We start from the raw sequence: 26358 nt of genomic DNA on the forward strand, positions 1-26358 counted from the left end.
AGACAGTGTGCAGTCTGCCCTGCTGGCTCTTCGAGCCGCACAACCCCCAACAAATCAGATTAACCCTGACCTAATCACGGCAATGTACAACGCCCAATTACCCTACCCGATACATCTTTGGACTGAGAGAGGAAACCAGATCACCGAGAGGAAACACACACATTTCACGGGGAGGACACACACTCCTTACAGACGTGGTTGGAATTGAACTCTGAACTCCGGAGCGTCCACAGCTGTAATAGCGTCGCGCTAAACACGGCATTGCCGCGGCGCCGCAGCCCAGCGCCTTGATCACCGAAACAGGCCAAGTCGACGTGAGCTCTACGCAGGCTGCTTCTGACATTTATCGTTGCAGAGTCACGCGGTGAGACACCACAGAAATAAGCCTATCTGCTTACCCCTGCTGCACGGTGTACCGACCCACACTAATCCCAGTTACCCGAATTAGGTCTGGTAGCTGTCTTTGTTTAGGTGATTCAAATGTTTGTCTCAGTGTGTCTGCATTCACCTCCTCTTCAGGAAGCTTACCTCAGACTCAACCACCGTCTCGGTGGAAAAAAAATCCCCCCACAAGTCCCGTCTAAAACGCCTTCCTCTCACTTTAAATCTACACTCAGTGGCAACTTTATCAGGTGCAGGAGATTGCCTAAAAAACTGGCCACTGAGTGTATGTTCGTGGTCTTCTGCTGCTGTAGCCCGTCCACTTCAAGATTCGATATGATATGTGCTCAGAGAGATGCTCTTCCGCACACCACTGTTGTAATGTGTGGTTATTTCAGTTACTGTCGCCTTCCTGTCAGCTTGAACCAGTCTGGCCATTCTCCTCTGACCTCTCTCATTAACAGAGCGTCTTGACCCACAGATCTGCTGCTCACTTTTTTTTTGTTTCCTGCACCACTCTCGAGGGACTGTTATGTGTGAAAATCCCAGGAGATCAGCGGTCTCTGAGATACACAAACCACCCCGTCTAGCACCAACAATCGTTCCACAGTCACTTAGATCACATCAAAGTCACTTGGATCACAATTCTTTCTCATTCTCTGAACAACAACTGAACCTCTTGACCATGTCAGCATGCTTCATGCATTGAGTTGCTGCCACATGATTGGCTGATTAGCTACCTGTATGGATTGTCACCTTGTCGCGGTGGAGAAGCTTGTGTGGTCCTGTGATCCCGAGAGCGATGCCATCTGGAGCTATGCTCCTGGTAGGGTCACCCATAGCGGTAAGGTCGAGGGTGAGGTCCCTGACAAAGAACAATCCAACCAAGACCTCAACAGTGGAACAGGTGGACAAAGTTACTTCGAACTCAACGGCTGTGAAGGCGGATGAAGGCTGCAACAAATCCATCAGCTCCAATCGTCGTGGTTTCCATGCCACTGGAATCAGTCGGTTGATTTGTGAAGTATCGTGCGCTTCTTGGAGTGCAACCTCAAGTACACGTTAAACGAATACACGCACAGGCGTCTTCGCTCTGTGGGCCACTTCTTCAGAACGAAGACCATCATCCTTAACCTCGAGGGATAGCCATGACGACGACCTGCATTTGCATTAATGAGCAGTGTACAGGTGTACCTAATAAAGTGGCCACTGAGTGTGCATCGCCTTGTCTTGGACATACCTGCCGTTCTACTTTTTTAACAATCTACCCTATTTAACCCCTTCAAAATGTTGCATACCTTATCAAGCAGCTCAGTCTCCTCTGGGGAAACCGAATTCAGCCGGGCCAGTCTCTCCTCATGACTGAAATGCTCCAATCCAGGCAACGTTCTGCTGAATCTCCTCTGCCTACTCTCCAGCGCAAAGACGTCCTTCCTGTACTGCGGTGATCAGAATTGCACACAGAATTCTGGGTGGCATGACTTTCCAGCTGTTCTTTGTTCTATCTAGTGAGATCACTCACACTGAGTATGTTGTTTTCCCAGTGGCTAGTCTATTGGCGGGTCCTCGGGTGGCTGTGGAGACTGATCCAGGATCCACATGCTCGGGTGCAGTGTGGGCAATTGCAAGTGCTGCCTGTGGATCGGTGTCTATGCTACTGTTGATGAAGGCAAACACTCCAAATGCACTCTTCACCTGGTCCACCTGTGCAGCCATTTGCACGGATCTAAGGGTGTATCTCAACGTCCTTCTATCCACCAGTCCTCCTCAGACATCTGCCAATTTATGGGTGTGCTCACATTGCACTTTTTAGAATTCTCCAAAGCTCCACCCAACCTTCCAGCCAATCTATATACAGAGCTGTGGCCTCAAACAACCTTCCTCACTATCTACTTCACCACCATCTGCAAACACACAGATCATACCTCCTACTTTCCATCCAAGCCATTAATATACATCAGAAACAATAAAGGCCCCAAGTGCACCACCATCACAGGCTTCCAGTCAGAAAAGCAACTCTCTCTGCATCCTTTTACCAAGCCAATTTTGGAGCCAAATAGCCAACTTAGGCCCTATCCTTTAGGAACAACCTTCCTAAAGTCCACATAGACAATATCTACTGAATTCTATTCATCAACTAGCCTAAATACTTCATAAAAAATCAATTATATTTGTACAAAACAGGATTCCCCACAAGCAATGCTATGCTGACTATCCTAATTTCTGAAGAAGGGTTGCCAGTCCGGATGAAGGGTCTCGGACCAAAATGTCAACTGCTTACTCTTTTCCATAGATGCCAGCTGGGCTGCTGAGTCCCTCCAGCATTTATTTATCCTAATTTATTTATTTATAGACAGCGTGGAACTGGCTCTTGGAGTCGCAGTGCCCAGCAATTCCCTGATTTAACCCTAGCCAGGGCAATTTACAATAACCAACGAAACCTGTAGCTGGATGTGTTTGGACTGAGGAAACTGGGAGAATGCACAACTCCTTACAGGCAGTGGCGGGAATCGCACCCTGGTTGCCTGTACTGTAAACCATTGTGCTAACCACTACACTACCATGCCACACTGCCTTTCCTATTGAAAATAAAATAAAACGTAGAACTTCTTCCAGTTATTTTCCTACGGTTGACTCAAGGGCCTGTAGTTATCTGGTTTATTCCTGCTGCCCTTCTTGAATAAAGAAACATTAGTTAACGTCGAGTCATCTTGTGCTTCGCTCGTGACTAACAAAAGATATAAAGCTGTCCCAGCAATCTCCTCACTTTTCTTCCAAAGCAAGCTGAAGCTCCAGTTTCAAGTTTGTCATTCAACCAGACATAAATATAGCCAAGTGAAACAGTGTTCCTCTGGGGTCAAGATGCAAAACACATTACCAACAACACATGGCATCTACTGAATGAACACCAGAGGGCAGCACTAAGCAAACACCAAGGGCAGGGCTGGTCCAGCACATGCAGTTTCTGGACCATGCAGTTTTGGCACAACTATACATAACGAGTCCAAATGACAATACAACAAGAGGTGCACAATCTGCTGCTGGGATAGCCCTGCTGTAGTTAAAGTTCTTAGTATCCAGCAGGGACTTGTGATCGTAAAAGAGATATACAGGACAAACAAATCCACCTTCGATTGGACCTGGAGTGGCTGCTATCTTACCAGCCTGGGATGCATACTGGATTCCAGTGATGCTCAGATCCTAACAAACTATAAACCAAAAATAAAGCTTTCAGACAAGCTATGAGTTATAGGACACAACAGGCCCTTCAGCCCATCTAGCCTGAGCCAAACCATTAATCTGCCTAGTCCCTTCGGACTGCACCAGGACCACTGCCGTCCATACCCCTCCCATCCATGTATCTCTCCAAACTACTCTTAAATATTGAAATCGAATCCATACCCAGCATTTCCACTGACAGCTCACTCCACACCCTTACCGCACTCTGGGTTAAACCCCCAATGTTATTGAAGGCCCTGGAAGCTGGGACTCATTAGCGTTAATCTTAGCATTTCATGACAACTGGATCTAAAGTCACCAGTACAGTTTCCCTGGGCTAGGATATCTGTATCCTGCTTTAACATTTCACCGAGTTCCAAGTTTCATGGCTCCTTGAAAGTAGTTTATTGGTCAAAGCACTGAGTTCAATAGTCAAGAGATAACATTTTAACTTTATAAAACTCTGGTTTGGCTGCCTCTGGAGTATTGTATACAGTCTTGGTTGCCCCACTATAGGAAGGATGTTTGGAGAAGAGGTTTATCAGGATGTTGCCTGGTTTAGAGGGTATGTGCTACCCCAAGAGGCTGGATAAACTTCGGCTGTTTTCACCGGAGAGCCAGTGGCTGAGGGGAGATCGGCTAGAGGTTTATAAGATTATGAGAAGCATAGATAGAGTGAACAGAGAGTATCTGTTTCCCAGGGTTGAAATGTCTAATACCAGGGGGCAGACATTGAAGGTGAGAAGGGGATGTGAAGGGTAAGTTTTTTACTCAGAGTGGTGGGTGCCTGGTGTGGTGACAGAGGCAAATGCATTAGAGCCTTTTAAGAGATGTTTGGATAGGCACATGGATGTAAGGAAGATGAAGGGATATGGACACTGTGCAGGTAGGAGGAATTAGTGTCTGGGTGTTCTTGATTTGTTATTCAGCCAGTTTGGCACAACACAGTAGGCTAAATGGCTTGTTCCTGTGCTGTACAGTTCTATGAGAATGTGACTTAAAATCTTGTGTTTCTCTTTACCACGGTGTGGTTCACCATCTCAAAGGTTTGCACAAAGACCATTCATTCGTTGACCTTTGACCTATATGGTCTTCTTTCTTCCCCCCTTTTGTCACATTGGGATTTGATTGGCAACTGCCTTTAGAAGAAAAAGTGACTTCACTGCTGGCTGGGATTGTTGCTTTGCTGGGCCTCAGGGTGTGAAGATGAAATACAAGACCATAAGACATAGGAGCATAATTAGGCCATAAGGCCCACCCATCACCTGCCTCCTCCCCATGACCTTATTAAACAAGAATCTATCAACCTCCCAATGACTTGGCTTCCACAGCTGTATACAGTGGCAATGAATTCCACATATTCACCACTCTCAGGCTAAAGAAATTGCTCCATGCCTCTGTTCTAAAGCGACATCCTTGTATTCTGAGGATGTCCCCTTGTCCTAGAGTCCCAAGTCCACTCTATCTAGGCCATTCAATATTCAGTAGGTTTCATTCTTTCTGTTCTGAGGCTGTGCCCTCTGCTCCTAGATTCCCCCACTCCAGGAAACATCTTCTCCACCTCCACTCTATCTCGGCCTTTCAATAGGTTTCAATGAGATACCCACCGCCACCCCCCCCCAACACAATTCTTTTAATCTCCAGCGAGTACAGGCCTTGAGCCATCAAACACTCCTCATACATTAACCCTTTTATTCCCAGGTTCATACTCATGAATCTCCTCAGGGCCATCTCCAACGCCAGCACACCCTTCCTTAGAGTGACCACTGAATGTATATGAGAGTGTGGGCATTCGTGCATTGGGATTCAATATCAACTGCAAGATTATCACAAGATCCTCCATCAATCGTACAGAACCACTTCTTAATATAGACTATCAGAAAGCAAGGAACCCCAAACCAGGCGCCTTCCTCTCTCCTTACTGCCACTCAAGCAGCTACTCAAACAAGACCGCAGCAATGGTCACAACCTTGTGTCATCCAAAATAAAACTTCAAGATTCAAAGTAAATGTTATTATCAAAGTACATATATGTCAATGTATACAACCCTGAGATTCATTTTCCTGTGGGCATACTCAGCAAATCTATACAATAACTGTAACAGGATCAATGAAAGATCAACCAGAGTGCAGAAGACAACAAACTATGCAAATGCAAATATAAATAAATAGCAATAAATAATAAGAACATGAGATAATGAGATAAAGAGTCCTTAAAGTGAGATCATTGGTTATGGGAACATCTCAATAGGGGGAACAAGTGAGTGTAGTTGTCACTTTTTATTCAAGAGCCTGATGGTTCAGGGGTAGTAGCTATTTGAACCTGGTGATGTGAGTCCTGAAGTACTTGTACCTTCTACCTGATGGCAGCAGCGAGAAGAGAGCATGGCCTGGGTGGCGAGGATCTCTGATGATGGATGCTGCTTTTCTACAACAGCGTTTTATGAAGATGTTTCATTTATCTTAGGCCATCTGTAGCAACTAGCCATGTAACAAAGCACACTCTCAGAATTAAACCCTGAAACTATCTGACTGTCAGAATCAGGGTTACCCCTGATAAGTAACGCACCTTTAGCGTGTTGAGACATGGATGGGCAGACGGCTGAAAGAAAAATGGAGGAGAGAGCTATGGGGGAGAGGAGGGTTACATTGATCATAGGGTAAGTTAATGTCGCACAAATATGGAAGGATCTGGACTGGTCTGTGTTCTATGTTCTATAAAGATTTATTGTATAAATAAACGCTAAAGTGAATGGTTCACTTTTGCATATCCTGGGATGTAAATCTGGGGAAGCCTGGAAAGACAGGGGAATATTTGAAGACATTGGGGAAGATGAGGGCCTAAGGACACTGGGAAGTGGCTGGCAGCCAGAGAGAACTTGGTGCCTGGGAGCTCTGCAAACGTGGAAACGGTCATCAGAGGTCAAATGGGCTGAAGATATTGTAAAACGGAGCAGATACGAATGAAGAGGAGGGAAGCAAGAGAAAGAATTATGTGAATTTCTGTAGCACCTTTCAAAATGTATTACAGAGATTCTGCAGATGCTGGAAATCTTAAGCAACACACACGTGGTGCTAGTGGAACTTGTCACGTCAGGCAACATCTATGGAGGGATTTAAACAGTCACTGGTTTGAGTAGCCACAATGCCCGAAACAATGACTGTTTATTCCTCTCTATAGATGCTGACAGACCTGCTGAGTTCCCCCAGAATTTTGTGTGTGTTGTTCCAGAGGGCAAGGTACTTTTGTAGTGCAGTCATTCTGCACTGCAGAATTTGCCCATCCAAATGCACATGGGAAATTCCAACAAACAGGAATGGTTAGCAGAAAAAGACACGACTTCTCAGTCAATCTCCAGGAACCTGAGCATCTCCAAATCTGTAGCTATCATGTCAGTGGCCCACTGTGGAACGGCAGCTAGGTTTCTCTTCTGATGCCTGCAAACCCGTGCAGAAAAACACACCAAACATCTGTTTTCAACTGAATTCTTATCAAATTTCAAGAATCGATGATGCAACGAGTTCCTGGAACTTGAGTGTGTTTACGTTCCTGATGGCAGGGAACATTTAACTTTTCAATTTTCCCATAAATGTCCAGGCTACCTCAGGTTCGGCCGCTAACTTTGTCCTTGTTAATTGATTCCGGGTTAGCCAATTACTTCTAGCAGTGTGTAGTGAGGAAGGATAAGGCAATAGTCAATTCAAGGTCAAAGTTCAGGTCATCGTCATTCAATCTACATATGTATACAGCTAAATGAAACAACATTCCCCTAGAGCAGGGTGCACAACACAGTACATATCACTCACACACGTAACACACGAAGTAATATTGCAACAAATAACAAGGGTGCATTCACCATACAAATTAAAAAGTAAACAAAATAACATTACTGGCGCTTCATACGTGTTGAGACAGTACCTCCTGTGTGATGGTGGGGGGTGGTGGGTTCAAAGATTGTTGGACAGATGGGAGGGACTATTGACAATGCTGAGAACCCTGCTTATGAGAAATATCTCTGACGGGTGGGAGACAGACCCCGAATGCTGTCTACTGACCTCTTTCTGGACAGACCTTGCATTAAGCAATGGTAATATCCCACCTAATTTCTGAGTAGCCGGCCGGTGGTGTAGCCACTTCTGCACGGGACTCTGGGGCAATTGGTCCCGGGTTTGAAGCTGGCCGGCTCCCTGCATGCTTTCCATCTGTGCCTGGGCTGCGCAGTCAGCTAGCAATTGGGCCCCATAAGAAATCAAGACAAACGCAAAAGAAAGCTCAGGATTACCACCCAGTGCGCCACAAGGCGTGGGAGAAACAACAACAATTTCTGCGCGCAAGTTCAAATCATCCCCGAGTCCCCGAGGAAGTGCCTTCAAGGCCAGCAAGTCCACTCACCCAGAACAGAGCATTCGGGATGTAGGAGCGGCGGGGAGGGGGCGCGAAACAGAAAATAAAATGGCTGCTGCACAAGAGGTGGTCAATTGGCCTATTGCATCTATCCAGCTCTAGGCAAACTTAATCCAGTTTAATCCAGTTTAATCCAGTCCCTGAACCTCTCCTCACACTGTCAAAGTCAAAATCAAAATCAAAGTACATATGTCACCATATACCACCCTGAGATTTGTTTTCCTGCAGGCATTCACAATAACATTTACAAAAGCTATACATAAAAGTCCAAAGTTCAAAGTAAATAAGGTAATAAGTAACTTTATCATCAGAGTACATATTGTGTCACCATATACAACCCTGAGATTCATTTTTCTGTGGGCATACTCAGCAAATTTAGAGAATAGAAACTGTAAACAGGATCAATGAACGATCAACCGGAGTGCAGAAGACAACAAACTGTACAAATGTAAATATAATTAAATAGCAATAAATAACAAGAATATTAAATAATGAGATAATGAGTCCTTAAAGTGAGATCATCGGTTGTAGGAAACATCTCAATGATGGGCAAAAACTGACAACCAGTGCAAGTAATAATATATTAATAAATGAATGCAGAAATGCATGAATTAATTAATATACAGACAGTAGATAAATAAATAACCAATTAATACTGAGAACATGAGTTGTAGAGTTCTAGAAAGTGAGTCTGTAAGTTGAGGGGCCAACTCATTGTTGAGGTGAGTGAAGTTATCCTCACAGATTCAGGGTCCTGGTATGTATGGGATCTAAGGCTCCTGTACGCCGAGCAAGTTCCTTCCCCTCAGATACTGACCCAGCCACCTTCCATATGCTACATCTGAATTGGCTGCCACTCTTTCCTACCCCAAGAGCACATTCCGGATCCCAAGTGCTCACTGTGCAAGTAGAGATAGTGACCAGAGAAACCACAAAGACTTGTAACGTGATCATACTAAAGCATTACACACTCCACTTATGGTCAATTGGATTTCAACACTGGTGAAAAATTGGTCCTGTATTACTTTACATTCTTATTCCAATGAAGTCATTGCAACGTTGCACAAATGTCCACTATTGTATCATCAAGGTACATTCAATTTCTTTTAAATTTTAAGAGGTCCTGTTCTCATACTGCAAGAGTTAATCATTCTGCACAAAATGCTGATGAATTATATCATCAGTACATTCAGTTTGCTGCTCCATTCCCTGAGTATTTCCAGAAATGAATCCTTGCCTCCCCCAATTTTCTACAGCTGTGTAAGGGGTACTCTACTTGCAAATAAAAAGTAATTTTTATACAGCATTCACCTTGGTCTTTAGTTGGACAGAAATAATTGATAGGGACTTGACCGTAAGACATAAGAGCAGAATTAGTTCCATCAAGTCTGCTTCACCGTTTCCCCATGGCTGATTTATTATTCCTCTCAACGCCATTCTCCTGCCTTTTCCCTGTAATCTTTGACAACCTTACACTGCTTTAAGTATACCCAGTGACTTGCTCTTTGCAATCACCTGTGACAACGGAGTTCACAGATTCACCACCCTTTGGCTAAAGAAATTCCTCCTCACCTCCGTTCTAAAGGGGTGTCCTTGTATTCTGAGGTTGTTCTAGATACTTTTTCCACAGTTCAAAGCTCAAAGTATGTATACATGATACAACCTTGAGGTTTGACTCCATGCGGGAAGCCATAAAAAAACAAAGAAACCCAAAACAACCCGTAAAGACTGTCAAACACCCAATGTGCAGTGAGAAAATGAAACAAATCGTGCAAACAATAAAAGCAAGCAAATAGCATTCGGAACAAAAGTGAGTCCACGGACACACAGGTCAGAGCAGACCACAGCCTCAGCCTCAGTTCAGTGCAGAGCCGAGTAAAAGTTGCAGAGCAGCAAGCTGAACTGACCCGAACCTCACCCCTCATCCCAACACTCTACCTTTTCAATCCATCTGGCCCGGCGTTTAAATTACCCCAAACCTCCGCAAGTATTGATACATTTACAGGACCCGAAACAAAAACTGACACCCATGCAGGATCTGACCCACTCCTAGAACTTGGGCGGGGGGGGGGAGGCGCGTGGGAGGAGTTACTTACACATTGTTGGTACACTCTTGTAAACACTGATCCACTCCCGGGAATGCCCACGTAAATACTGGCAACACTCCTACGACTGTCTCATGTGAACACTGACACACTCCAGGGGTTACCCCATTGCTCTCCAGGGACACCCCCAACAACAGTCGCCAGCAACTAAATACTGACCCACTCTTGGGGTCGCCCCTTAAACACCACTGCAACCGGAGTCCCCGTTTAAATGTGACCCACTAACAGGATCGCTCATGCAAATATTGACACACTGCCTGGACTCCCTGTAAATACTGACCTACTTTTGAGGTTGCAGCATGTAAGCACTGTTAAAACCAGAGCCCCTATGTAAATATGACTCACTGCCAAGATCTTCATGTAAATAATGGCCCATTCCCTGGACCCCTTGTAACTACTCTCACACTCCTTGGACCAACTCCACCATGGACGAACCCAAGCCTGGCTGTGAAGGGAGGAGGGTTAGGCATGGGGGCTAGCAACCCCATCATTTAAAAACCCAGAGCTACAGAAACACCAACAGATCCAAAGCCCTCATCCCCTGGAGAGGAAGGATCTTCGAAGATGGGCTACACCTGAGGACAACCTGAAAGACTGGTGCAGGTCTCTGGCAAGCTGCTGTCAGCAGCCCTTACCCCAGTAGGGGTGATGGACTTAAGCAAGCCTTGACCTACCTGTAAATACTGACACATTCCCAGAACCCCTCCAAGTAAATACTGTCCCAAGCAAAAGCGTAGTCAACAATGTAATTGGATTGTGGAATTGGATGTAATAAACTGGACTGGAAGTTGTCTATTGAACAAAAGCAAAGAGAAGGATGAAATGGATTTTACACAGGAAGGAAGGCTGTGACTGGTGTGGCACTGCATCACTATATAGGTGGAGGCGCCATGCACCTATTCCTCTCCTTGAAGACAAGAGATTCTGCAGATGCTGGAAATCCAGAGTAACACACACAAAATGCCGGAGGAACTCAGTAGGTCAGGCAGCATCTATGGAGGTGAATAAACAGTCGACGATGAAGGGTCTCAGATCCAAACATCCACTTTTCATACCTCTCCACAGATGCTGCCTGACCTGCCGCATTCATCCAGCATTTTGTTTGTGTTGCTCCGGATCTCCAGCAGTGGCAGAAACTCTTGTGAATTCTTCCAAGTTTAATTGCGGATGTGAGAGAGGAGGGGGGTATAAAGGGGTCTGGAGAAGCCTGCTGAGTGGGTAAGGACATGGCAGGTGAAGTATAATGCAGAAAAATGTGAGGAGGTTATCCAAACCCAGATGTATGGAGCAGAAGGGCAGAATATTTGTGAAATGGTGAAAGGCACTGATGTGTAAGGGGATCTGACCTATAGATGCAACCATACACAAAAAATTTCAAATTGGTAGCTGAGGCCACCTTCAGGGTAGAGGAGCAACACCTTATAGCCTGTCTGGGTAGCTTGCAACCTGATGGTATGCATATCGATTTCTCTTCCAGTAAACAAGTTCACTCCCAGTCTAACTTTTACCTCCTCTCACCTGCCTATCACTTTCCCCCGGGTCCCCTCCTCCTTCCCTTTCTCCCACGGTCCACTCTCCTCTCCTATCAGATTCCTTCTTCTCCAGCCCTTGACGTTCCCCACCCACCTGGCTTCACCCATCACCTTCCAGCTAGCCTTGTTCCTCTTCCCCCCACCCTTTTCTGTTGGTATCTTCCTCCTCCCTTTCCAGACCTGAAGAAGGGCCCCGGCCTGAAACGTCAACTGTGTTTTTTTTTCATTTCCATAGATGCTGCCTGGCCTGCTGAGTTCCTCCAGCACTTTTTGTGTGTTGCTCTGGATTTCCAGCATCTGCAGAATTGTTCATGTTTATGAAATTGGTAGTGTGGATGATAGTTATAGGGTGCTGGTAAGATGAGCAGACTGATGGCAGATGAAGTTTAATCCTTTACTTATTTATCTATCTTTCTATTTACTGATTTAGATGCAGCACAATAACTGTCCAACGAGCCCACACTGCCCAATTACACCTATGCCACCAATTAACCTACTAGCCTGCGTGTCTTTGGCATGCCGGAGGAGACCAGAGCACCCGGAGGAAATCACTGCGGCCAAGTGCACGGGCTTTGGAAGAACAAGTGGGGATAGGACAAACTCAATAAATGAGAGGGCCCAAGGCAACACCAAGGAACATGGGGACCTGAGTGTACGAGTCTTAGGTAGCAGCACAGCTACATAAGGTGATGGAGAGAGCCTCTGCCATAAGTTCCTTCATTGGCTAAAGCATAAACTATTAGAAGCTGAACGGTTATAAACATTGGTTAGGCTACATCTGCTGCACTCTGCGCCACTCTAGTAGACACATTAATGGAAGGACTTAATTGCTCTGTGCTAGTGTGCTGCCTGGGATGGAATATTTAACTCATGAACATAGAACAGCACAGGCCCTTCGGCCCACAATGTTGTGCTGACCGTTTAAACTACTCTAACCCTACCCCTCCTCTATTTTAATATCATCCATATGCCTAAGAGTCTCTTAAATGCCCCTGTTGTACCTGCTTCTGCCACCACCCCTGGCAGGGCGTTCCACACACCCACCACTCTGTGTGAAGAACCTGCCTCTGACATCCCTGTTTACTCTTCCAATCACCTTGAAATTATGCCCCCTGGTATTAGCCACTTCCACCCCTGGGAAATAGTCTCTGGCCGTCCACCCGATCCATGCCTCTTATCACTCTGTACGTTTCCGCCAGGTTGGGCTGTGTCGGAGTAGAGGAAGCCAGGAGGGACGTGACAGAACGGTGTGAATCCTGGGCAGGGTGGCTCCACGCAGGGAGGAGACCTCCTGCAGTGAAAAGGCCTCAAAGTTCAGAGTAAATTTATTATCGAAGTACACCATATACAACCCCGAGGTTCATTTTCTTGTGGGCATCCACAGTAACTACAAGAAACACGACACAATCAGTAAAAGACCGCTACTACCAGCAGGACGAAACAACCAATGCGCAAAAAAAAACAAACTGCAAATACAAAAGGAAGAGAGAAAAGAAATAATAGTAAAATAATAGACAAATAAATAAATAAATAAGCAATAAATATCGAGAACATGGGATGAAGAGTTCGCGAAAGCGAGTCCGTGGATTGTGGGCACAGTCCAGTGATGAAGCGAGTGAAGTTGGTTCAGGAGCCTGATGGTTGAGGGGTAATAACTATTCCTGTACCTGGTGGTGCGGGTCGTGTACCTTTTTTTTCGGGAGCGTTGGGCACAGTTTTAGTCTCCTAACCTAGGAAAGAATACATTGGCGGGCGTGCAGCGATGATTCGCCAAACCTATGCCTGTTATAGCGGGTCTGCCGCGGGGAGAGAGGTCGAGCAGACGGGGGACTGCATTCTCTCGGGTTTAGAAGAAGAAGAGGGGTTTTCATCTGAACATAACGGGCTCTTAAAAGGGTGGATGTGGCAAAAAGTCCAAGTCCGAGGAGCACGATTTGAGAATGGGGGGGGGGGGTTCAGTCCACTCAGGGTTACGCTGGGGGCAACAAGTCTTCAGAGGGCAAGAGACCTTTGGAATTCTCCACTCGGGACAGTTGTGCTCGTTTAAAACGGCGATCAAAAATAAATATTGAGCAATCGGTGGAATGCGGGCAACGCGCAAAAATGGAGGGGCTCAGCGGATCGGAGGGTAGAAGAGTCGACGTTTTGGGTCGAGACACTTCACCGGGACTGGATAGAAAACGGGGAGACCGCTAATATGAAAAGAGGGTAGTGTTGGAATAATGGCACTGTGGTGGATTAACTATGATGTTGAACGATGGAGGAGGCTTGACAGGACTGGATAACCCCCTCCTGCTCACCATTTTCTGTACGCTGAGACTATCCCGGGACCCCCAGTGTGAACGCCGAGCCGTTCCCCACACTACCTCCTCCTCCCCGCACACCGGCGATTTTTTTCCTGCGGGGAATCCGCGCTGCCCGGGACCCAGGTCACCGGCCACTGCGTCCCAAAGGAGCCGCCAAGAGAGATCGGCACATTCCTCGCCCCGACCCCGGCAGAAAACTGGGATGCTTCACCCAAGAGTCGATCTGTCGCCATGGAACCCGCCACAGCTACCCGACTCAGGAGCCCATCATGACCGAGAGCAAGTCCTTCAAGTTGTTTATTTTGCGAAAGAAGCGCACTCGTGGTCGCAACGTTAGCCCGCTCCGTGTGCAACACTGCGTTAGTCCTTTCACGGATTTGCATTAATTTTTGATGCTGAAAATTAAACTGCAGGTTTTCCCTAAATATTTATCCGATGCTAAGCGTCATTCCCTAGAATACAAGCAACGGTGCACAAAGACAGTTTTCCTTGTTTTTTAGACATTTACTTACCCCGATTATGCAGTCATATTTCCTTCGCAGTGCTGTCCGGTTTATAAGAGCCACGATAATTTAACACACACACACACACACACACACACACACACACACAAAGCCCGTCCACTATCCCGCTCAGCCGGCAGATGCTTCAACTCCGGGTAGCGGGGGGGTCGTTCGGGTGCTGGAAAATCGGCACACTGTCCCACGGGGGCAAGCGAGTCGGGCAATGGGGTGACGACGGGGTTTCCTGGCGGAGCATTGCCCCCCCACTCACCCCCACCCCCGTGTGTGTGTGTGCGTGTGTGTGTGTGTGTGTGTGGGTCCGACCTGCCGGTGCTGCGGGCCCCGAGGACGGCTGGGCCGAACGTGGTGGGCGCTCTCCACCTCTCACTCCGGCCAACTTTTGTCAGCTTGGCGAGTCGTTTGAAGCGCCGCCCTCCTCCCTCTCTCTCTCCCCATTTCACAGAAACTCCGCCACGCGCAGTCTTTCCAAGAAATTCAACCTGGGTTTCACTTTCGTACACGTCACTCGCTTGAGCTTTTTTTTTAACAGCAAGATAGCTCTTAAACCCACGGGCAGTTCCTACGTCCGTCTCAGTTTACAGATTATCGGCTCTCCGAGCAGCGATAATGCTGGACCGCGCTGAGCGGGGGTCGAGGCAAAGAGTGCAGGGGCAGTGGCAAAAGAAGATACGAGAGCTTTATTTAGGGCACAGAGAGAGATTTAATGTGCACAAGCCTGAGGTATTTTGTTTTGCAAGAAACCATTTCTATAAACTGGCGGGACGAAATGTTGAGTCTTTTTTGGTGTTACACTAATTAGTAAATTTTTAAAATATTGTCACATGTACCGAGGTACAGTGAAAATCTTTGTCAAAATCAAAGTCGAGCTTATTGTCATATACACCAGTACTGTAAGCACGTGTGCAATTAAGAAGTAACACAGACGCTATTATTTATTTATTCTTAAAATACAGCGTGGCCGCGCAGCCCAGCAATCCCCCAATTTAACCCTAGTCTAACCACAGGACAATTTACAATGACCGATTAACCTAGCAACCGGTAGGTCTTTGGACTGTAGGAGGAAATCGGAGCACCCGGAGGTATGCAGTCACGGGGAGAATGTACAAACTCCTTATTGGCAACCTCAGGAAATGAACCCAGGTCGCTGGTACTGTACTGTAAATAGCGGCTCTAACCGTTACGCTAGCGTGCCGCCGAAAACACAGCAGGTCAAGGCAGCATCCATCTATGGAAATGATTAAAGTCGATGTTTTGGGCTGGGACCTTTCATCGGGACTACCTCACCCAACCACACACCTTTGTCCTCACCTGGTTTCACCCATGATCTGTCTGCTTGTATTCCCTCCCCTCCCCTCCCCTCCCCTCCCGCACCTTCTTATTCAGCTTTCTGTCCCCCTCCTTTCCAGACCTGATGAAGGGTCTTGGCCTGAAACATTGACTGTTTACTCCCCTCCATTGACGCTGCCTGACCTCCAGCATTTTGTGTGTGTTGCTCTGCATTTCCAGCATCTGCAGAATCTCTTGTGATCATAACTTGGGGCAATTAAAAACTTATTTTAACATGCCATCCATACAGATTATTTGATCGGATTGGAGAACTGAGGTCGTGCAAGGGGAAAAAAAAGCAGAATGGAGAATGCAGTGTCATAGTTACAGAGGAAGTGCAGTGCAGGCAGATAAGGAGGTTCAAAGTTATAATGACGTCAAGGGTCCATCTTATTGTACTAGGGGACCATTCAATAGTCTTACAGTATCCAGATAAAATTATTCTTAAGACAAAGTTGAAGGCAAATGTTTCAAAAGGTAATTGGTTAATTGTAAAATGCCGCTTACAAGGGCACTGGGAGGATTCAGTAGACTTGGGGTCAAAGGAACAACACACATACAATGGGCCGAATAACCTCTGTGTCTATCATTCTACAATCCCATAAATCATAACCTTGACAAACTTCACTCAACTCATCTCTGAACTGATCCCACAGCCTGTACGGCAAACAAGAGAAAATCTGCAGATGCTGGAAATCCAAGCAACGCGCGCAAAACGTGTGTTGTCACAAGCTACTCTCTCACTTTCAAGGAATCTGTAACTCATGTTAAAAAAAAACAAGGATGTAATGTCGAAGCTTGATAGAGCAGTGGAGAGGCCTCACTTGGAGTAAGGAGATTCATGTAAATGATTCCAGGATTGAAAGGCTTGTCATATGAGAAGCCTTTGATGGCTCTGGGCCTCTACTGACTGGAGTTCAGAAGAATGAAGGGGGACCTCACTGAATGTTGAAAGGCCTAGATAGAGTGGATGTCACGAGAATGTTTCCTATGATGGGGGAATCTAAGACCAGGAGGACCCATTCTCAGAATTCAGCGACATCCACTTAGAATAGAGATGAGGAGGAATTTCTTTAGCCAGAGAGTGGTGAATCTGTGGAATTCGTGGCCATAGGCAGCTGTGGAGGCCAAGTTATTAGGTATATTTAAGGCAGAGATTCATAGATTCTGGATTAGTCAGGGGTCCCCAACCTTTTTTGCACCGCGGACCGGTTTAATATTGACAATATTCTTGCGGTCCGGCCAAGCCGGGGGGGGGTGGCGGGGTGGGTGGTGTTAATACGACCAGAATACAGGTGATAGGTCAACAATGGAGGGTTATGGGCTGAGTGCAGGTTGGTGGGACTAGGTGTGAGTAAGAGTTCGGCACGGACTAGAAGGGCCGAGATGGCCTGTTTCCATGCTGTAATTGTTATATGGTTATATAAGTCACTTATAAGTGGCTAATACACTCAATTTCATTTCTAAAGGGGTTTATCTAGCGAATTTAATATTAAACACACAGCGCATATTTTCCTCGCATGAATAAAGTGATAAGTCAATTATAACAGTGGTCCCAAACCTCCGGGCCGCGAAGAATGCAGCGGTAGCCAGAACGCACCCAGCACATCTTTAAGAAAAAAGCCAAAAAAAACAAGTTAATTGATTAGGTGCTGCCCGGCACGTAAGTGCCGGCCCGGATCAGAGGCAATGCAATCGGCAATCGCCTCTGATCTGACCCGACATTTACGTGCTGGGTAGCACTCAATTAATTAGCTTGTTTACTTCTGCTTTTTCCTTAAAGATGTGCTGGGTGCATCCCGGCTACTGCTGTACCGCTGCCTTCTTCATGGCCCGGAGGCTGGGGACCACTGAATTATAAGTCACTTATAAGTCAATAGCATCATAAAATTTTAAGTGACGTTTGGATATTAAACACACAGCGCATTTTTTCCTCGTATGAACATATAAAATCATTGCAACACACCAATATCGCTGAATCAGTGGGAACCCTGGGCTTGTTTTCCTGCAACAATACGGTCCCATCGAGGGGTGATGGGAGACAGCGATACTCCAAGGGGTTTCTTTATGTCCAGCCTGTTCAGCAATTTAGTTTTCATTGCATTCATGCAAAAAACTCTGCTTCGCAGCGATATGATGTTGGAAATGGAAGCAACGTTTTCAGTGCTTTCATGGCTATCTCAGGATACTTAGCCTTGACTTTGATCCAGAATGCCGGCAGAGATGTTATGTCAAACATACTTTTCAGCCCACCATCATTTTCAAGCTCGAGGAGTTGATCTTTTCCCCGCGCTGACATGGAAGATTCACCGGAAACATTCGCAAATGGGTCACGGACCCACTCCTTTGCGCGTCTTGGGTCACTGATGAACTCGCGTGCGTTCAAGTTCAACGGTGGGCGTGACAGAGAATGAGGAAAGGTGCAGCTGACTCATATCGTTTCATATCGCCAAATCATATTGTTTCCTCGCGGCCCGGTGGTTGGGGACCGCTGTGTTAAGGGACATGGGGCGGGGGGGGAGGAGGCAGAAGACTGGGGCTGAGAGGGAAATGGATCAGCCATGATGAAATGGCAGAGCAGACTCGATGGGCCAAATGGGCTAAATTTGTTCCTTTATCTTATGGTCTTATGTTTTCAGTATTATTTATTTATGTATATAATTATTATTGTTATTGTACTTGCATAATTTGTCTTCTTTGACACATTGGTTGATGGTCAGTCTTTGAGATTTTCACTGATTCTGTTGTATATTTTTGTTCTACTGAGTTTATACATACTTTGATAACAAATTTGCTTTGAAACTTTGAATGTTTTTGAACTTTGTGGTTTCTTAGCCTTTATCTGAGTTGACGCTACAGAGCTCTGTACAGTTTAAGGTCTTTGCTGAAGCTCCGTAGAACCATTGCTTCAATAAAGTCTTGGCAAACCTTTACTGAGTATTTCACTGTGCCCTAGTATGTGGCAATATTAAACCAATATTTGCCACCACTCTGATGTGCTGTTCAGAAGGCAGGGCAGAATCACAATCAGGTTTAATATCACCGGCATATGTCATGAAATTTGTTGTTTTGCAGCAGTAATACATTGCAATTCATAATAATAAAAAACTATAAATTACAGTAAGAAATAAATCAATATCTATATTTATCTACTATCTTTTAGATTATGAGGACACTCAGTCCTCTTCTATTGTCATTTAGAAATGCATACATGTATTAAGAAATGATATCAGGTTTCTCCGGAGTGATATCACAGAAGACAAGAGAGACCAAAGACTAACACTGACAGAACCACATAATTCTAACATATAGTTACAGCAGTGCAAAGCAATACCATAATTTGATAAAGAACAGATCATAAGCACAGTAAAAAAAAAGTCTCAAAGTCCCGAGTTGATCAACTCCCGAGTCCCCGACAGCAGGCGGCAAAAGGGACAAACTCCCTGCCATAAACCTCCAGGCACCGTCAACTTGCCGATGCCTTGGAAGCAGCCGACCACAGCCGACCCTGAGTCCATCCGTCCGAAAACTCTGAGCTTCCGACCAGCCTCTCCGATACAGCCTCCCGAGCGCCATCCTCTTCCGAGCGTCTTCGACCTCGCCCCGGCCGCTGAAACATACAAAGCCGAGGATTTCGGGGCCTTCAGCTCCGGAGATTCCGGTTACCACACAGTAGCGGTTACACACAGCGAAGCGGGCATTTCAGAAGTTTTCCAGATGTTCCGCTGTGCTCTCATGTCTGTCTCCATCAAATCAGGATTGTGCACAGCCCCCTATTTGACAGATAACAGATATTCATCACCGAAGTGGCCACGTGCGCTGTCGTCGCGCCACCATCTTCAACCCCCTCCTGGGAGGAATTTAGATGTATAATTAAGTTCAGTGTAAAATCAGAGAAAAAATTAGTGAGGTAGTGTTCATGGGTTCATTGTCCGTTCAGAAATCTAATGACAGAGGGGAAGAAGCTGTTCCTGAATCATTGAGTGTGTGTCTTCAGGCTCCTGTACCTCCTCCCTGATGGTAGCAATGAGAAGAGGGCATGTCCTGGGTGACGGGGATCCTTAATGATGGATGCCGCCTTTTTGAGGCATGAGGCTGCAGTAACGTTTGCCAGATGGATGCAGATGAAACAGTTTATGGTTGGGCTGACTGGTGTCCCTGATCATCTACCAGGCCTTCTTTCTGAAGCTCATTTCAGTCCTGTGCGGTGGCCAGCGAGTTAGAACGGTACATCTGCAGAAATTTGCAAGTGTCTTTGGTGACAACCCATTTCTCCTCAAACTCCGAATGAGTTTGGGGTTCCCTGGGATGTGAGAGAAAGGTGTGAGTCTATAAATATGACCAGAATTCTGACTATGGAACAGCACATAAAATGTTGCAATATCTCAAGAAGAGCAGTATTTCCTCTGGAAGTGCCCCTTGGAGTCCACATCTACTCTATGATGACCAGAGGTCTGACCATGAGACAGTTTCTGTTGTTACTAATTCAGCACAGCAAACAGAACAATGCTGTATTTCTTTCTATTTGACCCTCTAACAGTGTCACTCGCTCTCAGTGCTGCCCCTCTCACAGTGCAGTGCCCCTCAAAGCTACCTCTCAGAAGTGAGGCACTCCCTCAGTACTGTTCCTCCCATAGTGAGACACTCCCTCAGCACTGTCCCTCTGACAGTGAGCCACTCCCTCAGTACTGCCCCTCTGACAGTGTGACACTCCCTCAGTACCGTCCCTCTGGCAGTGTGACACTCCCTTAGTACTGTCCCTCCCATAGTGAGACGCTCCCTCAGTACCGTCCCTCTGGCAATGTGACACTCCCTCAGTACTGTCCCTCTGACAGTGAGGTACTCCCTCAGTACTGTCCCTCTGACAGTGTGACACTCCCTTAGTACTGTCCCTCTGTCAGTGAGACACTCCCTCAGTACAGTCCCTCTGACAGTGAGACGCTCCCTCTGACAGTGAGACACTCCCTCAGTACTGTCCCTCTGACAGTGTGACACTCCCTCAGTACTGTCCCTCTGACAGTGAGACACTCCCTCAGTACCGTCCCTCTGGCAGTGAGACACTCCCTCAGTACTCTCCCTCTGAGAGTGAGATGCTCCCTCAGTACTGTGTCTCTAACAGTGCAACACTCCCTCGGCACTGTCCCTCTGACAGTGAAGCACTCCCTCAGTACTGTCCCTTTGTCAGTGTGACACTCCCTCAGTACTGTCCCTCTGGCAGTGGGACACTCCCTCAGTACTGTCCCTCTGACAGTGAAGCACTCCCTCAGTACTGTCCCTTTGTCAGTGTGAAACTCCCTCAGTACTGTCCCTCTGACAGTGAAGCACTCCCTCAGTACTGTCCCTTTGTCAGTGTGACACTCCCTCAGTACTGTCCCTCTGACAGTGAAGCACTCCCTCAGTACTGTCCCTTTGTCAGTGTGACACTTCCTCAGTACTGTACCTCTGACAGTGAGGTACTCCCTCAGTATCATCGCTCTGTGAGGCACTCCCTCCATACTGTCCCTCCCATAGTGAGACACTCCCTCACTACTGTCCCTCTGACAGTGAAGCACTCCCTCAATACTGTCCCTTTGTCAGTGTGACACTCCCTCAGTACTGTCCCTGTGACAGTGAGACACTCCCTCAGTACTGTCCCTCCCATAGTGAGACACTCCCTCAGTACTGTCCCTCTGGCAGTGAGGCACTCCCTCCGTACTGTCCCTCCCATCGTTTTACACTCCCTCAGTACTGTCCCTCTGACAGTGAAGCACTCCCTCAGTACTGTCCCTTTGTCAGTGTGACACTCCCTCAGTACTGTCCCTCTGACAGTGAAGCACTCCCTCAGTACTGTCCCTCTGACAGTGAGACACTCCCTCAGTGCTGTCCCTCCGAAAGTGTGACACTCCCTCAGTACTGTCCCTCTGACAGTGAGACACTCCCTCAGTACTGTCCCTCTGACAGTGAGACACTCCCTCAGTGCTGTCCCTCCGAAAGTGTGACACTCCCTCAGTACTGTCCCTCTGACAGTGAGACACTCCCTCAGTACCGTCGCTCTGTGAGGCACTTTCTCCGTACTGTCCCTCCCATCGTGAGACACTCCCTCAGTACTGTCCCTCCGACAGTGTGACACACCCTCAGTACTGTCCCTCTGACAGTGAGACACTCCCTCAGTACTGTCCCTCTGACAGTGAGACACTCCCCCAGCACCATCCCTCTGACAGTGTGAAAACACCCTCACTACTGTCCCTCTGACAGTGTGAGATTCCCTCAGTACTGTCCCTCTGACAGTGAGACACTCCCTCAGTACTCTCCATCTGACAGTGAGACACTCCCTCAGTACCGTCCCTCTGACAGTGGGACACTCCCTCAGTACTCTCCCTCTGACAGTGAGATGCTCCCTCAGTACTGTCCCTTTAACAGTGCAACACTCCCTCGGCACTGTCCCTCTGTCAGTGGGACACCCCATCAGTACTGTCCCTCTGACAGTGTGACACTCCCTCAGTACCATCCCTCTGACAGGGAGACATCCCTCAGTACAGTCCCTCTGACAGTGAAGCACTCCCTCAATACTGTCCCTTTGTCAGTGTGAAACTCCCTCAGTACTGTCCCTCTGGCAGTGAGACACTCCCTCAGTACTGTCCCTCTGACAGTGAAACACTCCCTCAGTACTGTCCCTTTGTCAGTGTGACACTCCCTCAGTACTGTCCCTCTGACAGTGAAGCACTCCCTCAGTACTGTCCCTTTGTCAGTGTGACACTCCCTCAGTACTGTCCCTCTGGAAGTGAGACACTCCCTCTGTACTGTCCCTCTGACAGTGTGACACTCCCTTAGTACTGTCCCTCTGACAGTGAGACACTCCCTCAGTACCGTCCCTCTGGCAGTGTGACACTCCCTCAGTACTGTCCCTCTGACAGTGAGGTACTCCCTCAGTACTGTCCCTCTGACAGTGTGACACTCCCTTAGTACTGTCCCTCTGACAGTGAGACACTCCCTCAGTACTGTCCCTCTGACAGTGAGACGCTCCCTCTGACAGTGAGATACTCCCTCAGTACTGTCACTCTGACAGTGTGACACTCCCTCAGTACTGTCCCTCTGACAGTGAGACACTCCCTCAGTACTCTCCCTCTGACAGTGAGACACTCCCTCAGTACCGTCCCTCTGGCAGTGAGACACTCCCTCAGTACTCTCCCTCTGACAGTGAGATGCTCCCTCAGTACTGTCCCTCTAACAGTGCAACACTCCCTCGGCACTGTCCCTCTGACAGTGGGACACCCCATCACTACCGTCCCTCTGACAGTGAAGCACTCCCTCAGTACTGTCCCTTTGTCAGTGTGACACTCCCTCAGTACTGTCCCTCTGACAGTGAAGCACTCCCTCAGTACTGTCCCTTTGTCAGTGTGAAACTCCCTCAGTACTGTCCCTCTGACAGTGAAGCACTCCCTCAGTACTGTCCCTTTGTCAGTGTGACACTCCCTCAGTACTGTCCCTCTGACGGTGAAGCACTCCCTCAGTACTGTCCCTCTGACACTGAGGCACTCCCTCAGTACTGTCCCTCTGACAGTGTGACACTCCCTCAGTACTGTCCCTCTGACAGTGAGACACTCCCTCAGTACTGTCCCTCTGACAATGAAGAACTCCCTCAGTACTGTCCCTCTGGCAGTGAGACACTCCCTCAGTACTGTCCCTACCATAGTGAGACACTCCCTCAGTACCGTCCCTCTGACAGTGAAGCACTCCCTCAGTACTGTCCCTTTGTCAGTGTGACACTCCCTCAGTACTGTCCCTCTGGCAGTGAGGCACTCCCTCCGTACTGTCCCTCCCATAGTGAGACACTCCCTCAGTACTGTCCCTCTGACAGTGAATCACTCCCTCAGTACTGTCCCTTTGTCAGTGTGACACTCCCTCAGTACTGTCCCTCTGACAGTGAAGCACTCCCTCAGTACTGTCCCTTTGTCAGTGTGACACTCCCTCAGTACTGTCCCTCTGACAGTGAGGTATTCCCTCAGTATCGTTGCTCTGTGAGGCACTCCCTCCATACTGTCCCTCCCATAGTGAGACACTCCCTCACTACTGTCCCTCTGACAGTGAAGCACTCCCTCAATACTGTCCCTTTGTCAGTGTGACACTCCCTCAGTACTGTCCCTCTGACAGTGAGACACTCCCTCAGTACTGTCCCTCCCATAGTGAGACACTCCCTCAGTACTGTCCCTCTGGCAGTGAGGCACTCCCTCCGTACTGTCCCTCCCATCGTGTTACACTCTCTCAGTACTGTCCCTCTGACAGTGAAGCACTCCCTCAGTACTGTCCCTTTGTCAGTGTGACACTCCCTCAGTACTGTCCCTCTGACAGTGAAGCACTCCCTCAGTACTGTCCCTCTGACAGTGAGACACTCCCTCAGTGCTGTCCCTCCGACAGTGTGACACTCCCTCAGTACAGTCCCTCTGACAGTGAGACACTCCCTCAGTACCGTCGCTCTGTGAGGCACTCCCTCCGTACTGTCCCTCCCATCGTGAGACACTCCCTCAGTACTGTCCCTCCGACAGTGTGACACACCCTCAGTACTGTCCCTCTGACAGTGAGACACTCCCTCAGTACTGTCCCTCTGACAGTGAGACACTCCCCCAGCACCATCCCTCTGACAGTGTGAAAACACCCTCAGTACTGTCCCTCTGACAGTGAGACGCTCCCTCTGACAGTGAGACACTCCCTCAGTACTGTCCCTCTGACAGTGTGAGATTCCCTCAGTACTGTCCCTCTGACAGTGAGACACTCCCTCAGTACTCTCCATCTGACAGTGAGACACTCCCTCAGTACCGTCCCTCTGACAGTGAGACACTCCCTCAGTACTCTCCCTCTGACAGTGAGATGCTCCCTCAGTACTGTCCCTCTAACAGTGCAACACTCCCTCGGCACTGTCCCTCTGTCAGTGGGACACCCCATCAGTACTGTCCCTCTGACAGTGTGACACTCCCTCAGTACCATCCCTCTGACAGGGAGACATCCCTCAGTACCGTCCCTCTGACAGTGAAGCACTCCCTCAATACTGTCCCTTTGTCAGTGTGAAACTCCCTCAGTACTGTCCCTTTGTCAGTGTGACACTCCCTCAGTACTGTCCTTCTGACAGTGAAGCACTCCCTCAGTACTGTCCCTTTGTCAGTGTGACACTCCCTCAGTACTGTCCCTCTGGCAGTGAGACACTCCCTCTGTACTGTCCCTCTGACAGTGAGACACTCCCTCAGTACCGTCCCTCTGGCAGTGTGACACTCCCTCAGTACTGTCCCTCTGACAGTGAGGTACTCCCTCAGTACTGTCCCTCTGACAGTGTGACACTCCCTTAGTACTGTCCCTCTGACAGTGAGACACTCCCTCAGTACTGTCCCTCTGACAGTGAGACGCTCCCTCTGACAGTGAGATACTCCCTCAGTACTGTCCCTCTGACAGTGTGACACTCCCTCAGTACTGTCCCTCTGACAGTGAGACACTCCCTCAGTACTCTCCCTCTGACAGTGAGACACTCCCTCAGTACCGTCCCTCTGGCAGTGAGACACTCCCTCAGTACTCTCCCTCTGACAGTGAGATGCTCCCTCAGTACTGTCCCTCTAACAATGCAACACACCCTCGGCACTGTCCCTCTGACAGTGGGACACCCCATCAGTACCGTCCCTCTGACAGTGAAGCACTCCCTCAGTACTGTCCCTCTGTCAGTGGGACACCCCATCAGTACTGTCCCTCTGACAGTGTGACACTCCCTCAGTACCATCCCTCTGACGGGAGACATCCCTCAGTACCGTCCCTCTGACAGTGAAGCACTCCCTCAATACTGTCCCTTTGTCAGTGTGAAACTCCCTCAGTACTGTCCCTTTGTCAGTGTGACACTCCCTCAGTACTGTCGCTCTGACAGTGAAGCACTCCCTCAGTACTGTCCCTTTGTCAGTGTGACACTCCCTCTGTACTGTCCCTCTGACAGTGAGACACTCCCTCAGTACCGTCCCTCTGGCAGTGTGACACTCCCTCAGTACTGTCCCTCTGACAGTGAGGTACTCCCTCAGTACTGTCCCTCTGACAGTGTGACACTCCCTTAGTACTGTCGCTCTGACAGTGAGACACTCCCTCAGTACTGTCCCTCTGACAGTGAGACGCTCCCTCTGACAGTGAGATACTCCCTCAGTACTGTCCCTCTGACAGTGTGACACTCCCTCAGTACTGTCCCTCTGACAGTGAGACACTCCCTCAGTACCGTCCCTCTGACAGTGGGACACCCCATCAGTACTGTCCCTCTGACAGTGTGACACTCCCTCAGTACTGTCCCTCTGACAGTGAGACACTCCCTCAGTACCGTCCCTCTGACAGTGGGACACCCCATCAGTACTGTCCCTCTGACAGTGTGACACTCCCTCAGTACCATCCCTCTGACAGGGAGACATCCCTCAGTACCGTCCCTCTGACAGTGAAGCACTCCCTCAATACTGTCCCTTTGTCAGTGTGAAACTCCCTCAGTACTGTCCCTTTGTCAGTGTGACACTCCCTCAGTACTGTCCCTCTGACAGTGAAGCACTCCCTCAGTACTGTCCCTTTGTCAGTG

General features: G+C 48.0%; 1 protein-coding gene across 1 annotated transcript in view; it reads right to left on the minus strand.

Moving 5' to 3' along the window:
• LOC134354110 (suppressor of cytokine signaling 1-like) overlaps positions 1-14961 on the minus strand; it is an 86417-nt gene extending 71456 nt beyond the window's left edge. The window contains exon 1 of the mRNA XM_063062888.1: positions 14460-14961. The gene's annotated coding sequence lies outside the window, so the exon portion shown is untranslated. The remainder of the gene's footprint in view (positions 1-14459) is intronic.
• Positions 14962-26358: the final 11397 nt, after the last annotated feature.

This window comes from Mobula hypostoma, chromosome 11 (genome assembly GCF_963921235.1).
Source record: "Mobula hypostoma chromosome 11, sMobHyp1.1, whole genome shotgun sequence".
NCBI lineage: Eukaryota > Metazoa > Chordata > Chondrichthyes > Myliobatiformes > Myliobatidae > Mobula > Mobula hypostoma.